The sequence below is a fragment of the Penaeus monodon genome, unplaced genomic scaffold, assembly GCF_015228065.2.
Source record: "Penaeus monodon isolate SGIC_2016 unplaced genomic scaffold, NSTDA_Pmon_1 PmonScaffold_13580, whole genome shotgun sequence".
NCBI lineage: Eukaryota > Metazoa > Arthropoda > Malacostraca > Decapoda > Penaeidae > Penaeus > Penaeus monodon.
Genome location: NW_023642578.1, coordinates 79 through 9,745, shown reverse-complemented (window position 1 = coordinate 9,745; position 9,667 = coordinate 79). Strand labels below are relative to the sequence as shown.

The following is a 9,667-nucleotide window of genomic DNA, read 5'->3' as shown; positions in this document are numbered from 1 at the left end:
AAACCCATTTCCGTCCGCTTTAGAATATGCCACAAGTTTTTTTTTGGGACTCGGAACCTAACTAAACAAGGGGGCATGAGTATTCTGAAACAGCTTGCAAAGGGGAATTTTGCCCTACTGGTTTTTAAGCCCCACGGGTTTGGAAAAAGGAAGGTTTGTCAGGGAGAAAAAACGGGAAGTGGGGGAAATTACTAGGGGAATAAAATTTCCCACTTGGGCTAAAAAATTTTTTTACTCAAAAGATTTGTAGAAGTGGAAAAGAAGTAGAAGGATGAGGGGGGGGAGGAGAGGGGTTTGAGGAGTGAGGTGTTTAATTGTGGGGAAGAACAGTAAGGATGAAGAAATTAGTCATATGGCAAAGGGGGTCAGGACAATGGAAAGAAAAAAAACCGAGTAAAAAAAACCGAGTAAAAAAAGAAAAGAGTGGATCCATGTTTTGGGGGAGAAGCGGTGTATTTCTGAAGGTTGAGAAAAAAGGTGGGTTTTTTAAACACGATCGAACTATGTTTCGACAGACAAAAAATCGTACCAACTGGAGTGGGAAACCCGAAAAAAGGCTCGCTGAGGGGAACATCAAAAAGCGAGCAGCCAAGGTGGTGTAAAAAAAAACACTGGTCCCGTTTTTCCCCAGCCATTTGAAAAAACGTTTTACACTGACTTAAAATGGGTTTGGAGTTACCCAAACGACATCACCTTCCGAAATTGGTCCCCACCGGTCTATGCCTGTGAAAGGAATTCGAAACGTTGGTAAACCCCCCTTCATCGGGTTTAACCACTGCCTTTTTTTTGGCCAGATCCGCTTTCCCCATCGTTTTCCCCCCGCTTATGGACTAAATCCCCTGCTTCTGCTTGCAATCGGGTAACGATTTTGTCCATCGAACATAGTTTTCGATCGTGTAAAACGAAACCCTAATACCTGGGGGGATGGCGGGAAACTGGGGACAAAGAAAATGACAAAAGTTTTCAAGGGAGGGGGTTAGTAGCACACAGCCAGCAGCAGTGGTCGGAGCAATGTTTTTTTGAAGGAGGGCATGGTTTCAGGAAATCAGAGAAGTCAAATTTTTAATAGATTATCTATGTTTCTAAATTGCAAAACTTTCAAAAAAATTTTTTTTTTTTTTAAATTATGATTTCAAGTTAAAAAAGGTGTATTTTCAGAAATCATTGCCAATTTCTAAAATTTTAAAAATTTTTACTATTATCAGGACATTCCCAAAAAAAAATTCATATACTAAGAATTCAAAGTTAAAGATTGGCCTAATACTAGACACTAGAAATAAAAGTACTGGTTTAATCCACTGGCAACCAGGTTAACCTGTTTACTGTCTACTATTGCTTTAAAAATTTTGTTTTAAAACATGAGCTGGCCTCCTTTAAATTGCTCAGCCACCAAGGGTCCATAAACCCCTTTTGGGGACCTTTTAACCCATTTTTTTTTTTTTTTTTTTTTGGGGGGGGGGAAATAATTTTAAATGGTTAAATAGTTAAAAATGTAAAAAATCAATAGGGTAAGACGGATTTTCAAGAAAAGGGTTTTAAGAGGTGGATTACAATAGTTTCAGATATGTCAGGACAGAGAATCCAGAGAAGGGGGGTGTGGGGGGGTAATGGCTACTCAAAACCAGAGACAATTATTATATTATTCAATAAAGGTGATGATTGTAAAACCACATGAAAAATTACCCAATAATGTATTCTTGGTAAAAAAAAAAAAAAAAAAATTACAAACAAAAAACCTACAGTGTTTTTCAAAAACTTTCATGGATACCCACACACTGCGTATTTTTTATTCAGACTACGAGCGAATAATGATAAAAACTATGGGGGTCTATTACAAAAAACAAAACAAAACCGGGGGCCTGTTGCCGGGAACTCTCCCATCGGCAAAGGGTTAAAAATATTTTTTAAAACATGCCTACCCATTTATAGTGGGGGACCCTAAGGCCTCAGGGAGGAACATGCAAAAACTGCAATATTTTTGTGCCCTTTACCAAGAGCAAAGTTGAGCAGGAAGTTTGCCTGTTACACGGAGGGACTCCCTGGCCAAAAGGCTAGATGGTTGCCCAGAAAAGTCCACCAGAAATGAGTGGGACCAGCAATTTCTGGTACCAAACAAAATGTAGGAGTTTAAAACCTAAACAGATGGGGGTTCATCAGAAAACTATATTTTTATAGGGAAAATGGGCTTTCTTGTTTTTTTATTTGTTATGCAATTACACAGTTTTTGTGGGGGTAAAAAAAATCATTTTTTTACTTAAAACTCGAACACTTCTGGTACCTTAATAAAAATGTTACGGACCAAATTTCACGTTATTTTGGATCAAAATTACAAAAAAAAAAAAATAAAGGGGACAGTTTTTTACGATCAAAAGTTAAGGAAAATAGAAAAAAAAAAAAAATCACATTTTTATTTCACTACCAAAACCCCACCTTATTTTTATTTTTTTATCATTTTTTCAATAGTTTCTCAAAAAAGCCTGAAAATCTAACTTTTTGTTATGCAAATAACTTACTTAAACCCGTTTATTTCCCTGGCTCAAATTTACACCAGAAAATCCCTGGAGTAATTAACCCTCTGATGAATAATCTAGCAGTGGACAGTGGGCGGCGGGGGAGTCCCGCTGCTTGGAAGCCAAGCATCCCGCTGCCAACATGCCTCTGGTGTGGGTTTGCTTGCAACGTAAAAGGCTTCAAACTTGCCGACCATGGCGGTTTTTGCTATGGACCACTAACATCACGTGACCCAGCAGTGGAGGGGTTAAAATAAAAAATGTATCTAGGGGAATTTCCATATGCCCCTCCCTTCTTTCTAATCCCCAACTAGTTCCCTTTAGAATTAGTCATGATTGAAAATCCCTTTAGAAAAAAATATAAATTTTTTGTGAAAAAAATGCATGAAAAGGAGGGCCAAAGTGTGCCCCCCTTGCCTTCTCCTGGCAATTTACTCTATTCTCTGCAGGGTCAAGTGGTTTTCTTTTAATCCATTGGTAGTATTGTCAACATCAAATATTTTTTCAAGCTCAAAAGACATGGATATAAATGGGAGGCATTGAGTTTGAGCCTCTTGTGGGGCTTACTTTTCTCGCATGCAGCTGTAGCTGTTAGCTGTAGCTTCTCTCTGAGCCAACACTTTAAACATGGATGCCCAACCAGATGCAGCTACAGAGCAGAAAGAGGGAGGAGGAACAGGAGGGACGAGGGACAAAGGGAGAGAAAGAAGCAAGCAAGGCACGGTGAAATGTCCCACAGTACTACAAATTCTAAAGAATTTAAACCAAAAAAAAATATGGGACATGCATGGAGGAGGTGCATGAATGCTTTTTTTTTCCAGGACAGTCTTTTTGTGCCAATTTCCCACAACAAGTGGATGTTAATATGGACTAGTGACATCAATGCGTAATGGTTAATGGTTTAAAAAGCAAGATAAATGTTGCTAGAACATTCTAGGGTCATGTTAGCCACTTATTAGTTTAAACGTTAGGGAAGGGTGGTTTGAGTTAGTGAATTAGTTGTCTAAGCTGGCGGCAAAAAGGGAATTGGTGGAGTGAAAAGGGTTAGGGTCGGGTGTGGTGGTAAGGAAATTAGATTAGATTGAAAGGATTATGTATGCGTTTTTGAAGGAAAGAGAATAGGTTGTTGAAAAAAACAGTGTGGGATTCCGTAAGGATGTCTGATAGGTTGGGAGGTCGGTGAAGGGGAGGATAGGTGGGGGAAAAGCAAAAGGTTAAGTATGGATGAGACAAAGGGAAATGTTGGGGAAGAGGAAAAATGATAATTGGGGATTGGTATTGTAAGGATGTGTAAGAAAAGGTCCTTGAAGGCATACAATAGATGGGTTAAAAGAAGGAAAAAGGATATGGACGAAGGTCAGGTCTGTGGGAGTGGGGAAAAAACCCGCAAAATATTCCAATGAAGGATAGTTATAACTTTTACTGAATAAGATTGTAGTACATTTTGGAGGAGATTTTTGAGGGAAAAAGCAGCTAGAGGGGTGGGGATAAAGGACCGAGAGGTTTCGAGAATGGAGAGGTGTGGGAGGTTTGGTGGTTTTTCTACTAGGAGGGGTATTAGGAGATGGAGGGTCTGAGGAAAGGGGATACTTTGGACATAAGGGATTCACGTGTTGGTTAATCCAGGAGGGAATGGAAAAGGGATAGGAGGGGAATGGTGTGGGAGGGTTAATGTGGGCGGGGGTTTGGGGTCAGGGGGGGAGGGGGCTGTGTTGGGGAGGGGTTAGGAGGATTAGGGGTGTGGTAGGGGGATATCGTTAGAGGGAGGATGGATTATCAGCAGTTACATGGAAGTGTGAAAAGGAAGCAGGAGTTGTAAAGATTTTGGGAGGTTGAATGTCAGTTTTTCATTAAGTAATCTTGAATATTTTTCAAACAGTTTTTTTCTGAAGGAGGTTTGTTTTGGGGAAGTTTTTGGGAGATAAAGGATTCTTGTGAGGGGGGTGAAGAGAGGGATTGGTGTCCTCAAGCGTAGGGGGCAAAGGGAAGGTGGAGGGTGATTGTGTGGTAGGGAAGAGGGGGGTGGAAACGTTTTGGTTTTTTTTGTCTGTTTACGGGGTAGTGCGAGGGGAGAGGGGGAAGGTGTTGGGGTTTGTAGTGGTGATTTGGAGTATCCTGTGTAGTAGAGATTGGAGTGTCTGGGTTTTAGGAATGGCAAAAAAAAGAGTTTGGACTGGGGGAAAGGTAGGAGGTTAGAAAGAGGGGGAGTTAGATGTAGGGGGGGGGGGTTTAGGAGAAATTGGTAGAATGAGCAGTATTACTGGAGTAAAAGGAAGTAAAGAGAGAGAAAAACCACGTGTCGGTACTGCTTCTTGTTTTGGCTTTCATGTAGTGTGAGTCAAGTTTGAAAAATCTGAGAGGGTTGCTACCTCAGACCCCAAATTTGGTGGTGGGGACAGCCCCTAATAAAAAAAATACATTATGGGGGGCAGCCACAGTTGGCACCCACGTGCGTGATTGTGCAGGGCAGTTAGATCGGGTAATGGGCCAGGTTGGGGCCACATAGTTGGGGTCCCATTGGCTGTGGAAAACGGCAATGTTTTTTGGCTGGGGTGTTCCTAGACGCCACAATTTTTTGGCACTGACGTGGGAGGAGGTTTGGTATGGGACGAACAGGGGAGGGATTCTCCTCCTACGTTAGACGTTAAAGGAAGGTCATGTCTACGGAAAGGTAATTTTGGCTATGTTAGTGGGTTTTTTTTTTTCGACCTCTGGGAGGGACGGAGTAGGCATGTACTGATGTTGCATCATAGTCCTGAGACAGGCAAGTAGGTCTTCTCCCCAAATCTGGAACCAATCCTTGTCATAGATTGGGGCATTTTGCTGGGGAGAATTTGAAAACTGTTTCCGGTGGCAAGTTATGAGGGTTGGATGGGGGTTCTGCCAAGGATGGGGTTACCATATAGGTCCAGTTAGTTTTGTTAATGCTATAGGCTTGGTTTTTCGGGATTGTTTACTGTGACAAGATGGGAAGCAGTCGGGTCCGGCTACGGAGGGAGGACTTTTACCTACTTGTTTTTGGAGACATTGTTGGAAGAGAAGGGTGTTGTTCAGAGTAGGGAAGCTGTGGGAGGGGATCACGAAAAAAAAATTTGGTTCCATTTGGGCTGCGCTAAAGAGAGTATCAAGATTGCTGTAGAAGATAGGGGTAGTAGAAGGGCGGGGGCGTGGACGAAAGATGGAGTAGGTTTGTGAGGAGGTAGTTGTTTATGAAGAGGTGGGCAATAAAGGCTGTAAGGTATAAATTAAAAGGGAGGATGGGGGTGGTTGATGTTGGGAGGTTGTGGGGATAGAGGTGTTTGAAGTTTAAAAACATGCTGGAAGAGTGGGAAATGTTCTTTTAAGGGTTGGATTTGTTGGCTACTGTACTAGTAGGCATTTGATGAGGGGTAAGTTATTGCAGTGTTCGGAGCCGTGGTCAAAAGGAGAAAAGGCCTGGGGGTTCAGGGAATCGGTGGGGGTTTTTACCCTGTTGGGGCTATTTTGATAAAAGGGGCAAAGCCTCATTTGCCCCTAATAGTGGGGATAGGTTTTCATTACTGGCCCATGGTAAAAGCCTGGATTATGTTTTGGGGATAAAAAAAAAAACAGTCCACCCTCAGGGGTCCCCTTTGGAGGGGTAAGGGCTAGGTAAATTAAATCAGGGGAAATAACCGTGCCCATGGCTCCCTCAGGCCATTCAGGAAATGGCACAGTCAGCCTTTTCATCCTTTTCAGCACGGCTCTCACACCTTAGGGAGGTGGATAGCAGAAAGGGTTTTGGTAAAGGGACAAAACGAAAAAAAGTGGGAAGGAAAAAAAAAAAAGACCATGGTTGGGGAGTTTCCCCATCCATTGGGGTTCCCCAGTCTCCGCCTCCTAAAGCCCCCCCACGACAACAAACGGGCAAGGGATTGGGGGGGGTTCCAATGCGTTATATTAATATTAAAGCATTTATTTAGACCTATGCAAGACATTACGTTGGGCAAATTTAACATTATTTTCACTAATTTGGCCATTACTGTCGTGATTGCAGAGCTACAGCCTCTCAAATTAGGTTTCCTGTGCTTCTGATTCCCCCCCCCCTTCAAGAAGGCCATACTAAACCCAACATGTGGTTTTAGTATGGCAAACTGAAGCTTCAACAAAATTATAAAACTATTTTAGAAGCCAAATATGAAAAATTGTTTTTTCTAAAAAAAAAGAAAATCCAAAATTTTGATAAGCATACCTACTATATAATCCTGTACAACCAGTTTTCTTGGGGATTGCTTGGAAGGGAGAAACAATTGATCAATAGTGTATTCAATAAATGAATAACTTATCCTGTGTTGATAGTCCTACTCAATTTTTAGTAATGAATATACAATTAAAATTTCCCCACATACACCACCTTGGATGAATTTTCCTAGCTACCTATCTCAGACATATGTTTGTATGTTTAATATTTGGCAAGACTACCAATAACAATAGTTCATTTTTTTTTTATGGTAATTAAATAACATTTGTGTGGTCTGATTTTGATTTGGCAACTTACCCCAGCCACCAGTAAACAAACGAGGTCACGTTGGGCTAGTACTCCTTGGTGACAGTGCTTGGAGATCTGTAGTAAAAATAAGGACAGTCCAGTGTATATCAGCCAACACACATCAGTTACTTATACAATGATGGATAGTAATAGTTCCACACTCCAAACATTTAATGTATATATTTTTTTCTAATACATGAAAAACAGTTCATCATGCTCGTGCAACAAATGCAATGCAAGCCTAATTAAATCAGTCAATGTTCTGCTAGTCTGCTGACTCATGATCTAGATCAATTTGAAGATGGTCACTTTTCTTCCAGGGATAGATGCTATTTGGTTAACTAGGAAGATCTACAATCTATGATAGTCTGGTAAGTTTGTTAAATATAATGCATCTCCTAAAACTCCAAAGCTAGCCAAGATGCAACAAGCCTTAGGGAGCATAATTACATTGTAATCATGATGGGTGGTAAGGCAGCCTGTGTTCACTCACTCTGTTTTAACTACTTCAGTTCTACAAGCAAACCACACACCACTTGAAGTACCCCACACAAGTAGTAAAACTACTCTGCATTCTTACTATACACACATCTTTTCACGAAAAAGACATTGGACACACAAGGTTATCCTTTGTCACATACCTTCTCAGTCCATCACCAGACTTCATAGTCCCATGATTTGTGCTTGTCTTGAACAATCTTGTTAAGTCCAGAAATTCAAAAAGTACTCTGCATCTGTCAACACTGACATGCCAAGTTACAAATATTAGCATTACTAGTTTTTACAATTATGCATAAATCAGTTAATATGTGATTACCAGTTCCATATTCCTTAAAAGCTTACTTACATATGCTGACCAACTAACACACAAATACATCCATATCCTCCTATGCCACGGCCATTGGTTGCTGTAATAACTGCTCTTGCACTGATGTGGGTAATTCCCATGATGAACACTTCCACTGATGCCAATTATAATTTCCACATGGAGAAGCAGCAATTTCCTTTTCCCTCAGAGATGTTTCACTACACTTTTTCAATAAAGGAGTGGCTTCAGCATTGAAAGTTTCCACAACACAAGCTTTCTATCCAATGAAAAAAAACCTAAATTTATGAAGGAATTTATGAAAAATTCATTATCAAAGAAGTTAAATGTATTGAACTTCTGCTCATGAAAAAAGAAGCAGACCTCTTACAGGAATAAATTAGATATACTTAAAAGGTAAATGAATACTATTGCTAGCTGAAAATATAGCTTAACCTCTCCGAGACCTTATCAAGGCAGGCAACCGATTTTTCAGAGAATGATTAAACTATACATAAATTTACTGAAACAGCCAACATTATCTTAACCAAGGAAAAATAAAACCCTATATGATGACCTCCTTTATTAAACAAAGTCTTGTATCTCTTCAGAGTGTACAAGACATTTAATAACATGGTCCTTTTTTTTATATTCTCCTCAAATGAGAAAACAATTTAACCCTTAAGCTTCTTCTTGGGTCGGATATCAGCATTGTGTCCACACTTCTTCTTGCGGCAATTGGAGGGCCCTTAAAATAACAAAACAAAAATTGAGATGCATGCATCTACAAAATATATACTTTCTAAACAGGGATGATAAAATTAATAAGTAACCAAAATTCTTATACCAACATACCTAGGATGAAGACGAGCATAGCACTTGCGGCAAAAATTTTTTGTTGCAGGTTGTACTTTTCAGCCAAAAAGCGTTGAGGGAAGGCTCAATTACACCACCACGCAGACGTAGAAAACCAAGTGGAGAGTAGATTCGAAAAGGGGGACTTAGCATTGTTAAACTCACATACATTAGTACTTTTCATATAAAAAAATCTTAAAAAAAGGATTTTCTCATTCATAAATTAACATTACATTATAAAAAAAGGGGAAATTCGATCTTAACACCATCCTGGATGGGTCACATGTATAGGTGTCTAAAACCTCCTTGATCTGTGGGGTAAGGCTGTGCACACGCGCATGGAGCAGGGAAGTTCTGCTACATGTAGCGGACTCCCCACAACCCAGTGTCAGGAAAAGTTTATGGACACTCTGGATTTCTGATACCTGTTCGGTTAAAGGAGTGTAAAAAAAATCTTACCTTTCTGAATATTGTTAGTCAGAGAGAGTGCGGACCATCCTCAAGCTGTTTGCCAGCGAAGATCAAACGCTGCTGAATTCCGGGAGGGATGCCTGTAAAAGTTTTTCAATACACTTAAGAAAAAAAAAAATATAATTTTTTGCAAAAAATGTTTTACTGTTTAAATTTATAAAAAAAAAAAAAAAAAAAAAAAAAAAAAAAAAAAAAAAAATGTAGAGAATTTCCATAGTAGCACTAGCACAGACCTAGTGATACCTCAAACAAAATCTCGTCACTCTAGCAAAGTTCTGATGAAGCCAACACAAAATGCATTTTGTATGACGCGAATCCTTTGGCTCAATTTATAAGAAAATTTCTTTCTCAGTGGTCACAAGGACTCAAAAAATAAAGGAAATCAATAGTTCCATATAAAACAAAATAAATGGAGCAGTGCATGATGTAACCCAAAACCAACCATAGAAATGGTATGAAGAAAATTAAGATAAAATCTTCATTATACTTAAGTACATTTTTCTCTTGATGTCTTGATCA

At 39.8% G+C, this 9,667-nt stretch overlaps 1 pseudogene; it reads right to left on the bottom strand.

The window, feature by feature from the left end:
- Nucleotides 1-8,392: 8,392 nt before the first annotated feature.
- LOC119569237 lies at nucleotides 8,393-9,228 on the bottom strand (annotated as a pseudogene).
- Nucleotides 9,229-9,667: the final 439 nt, after the last annotated feature.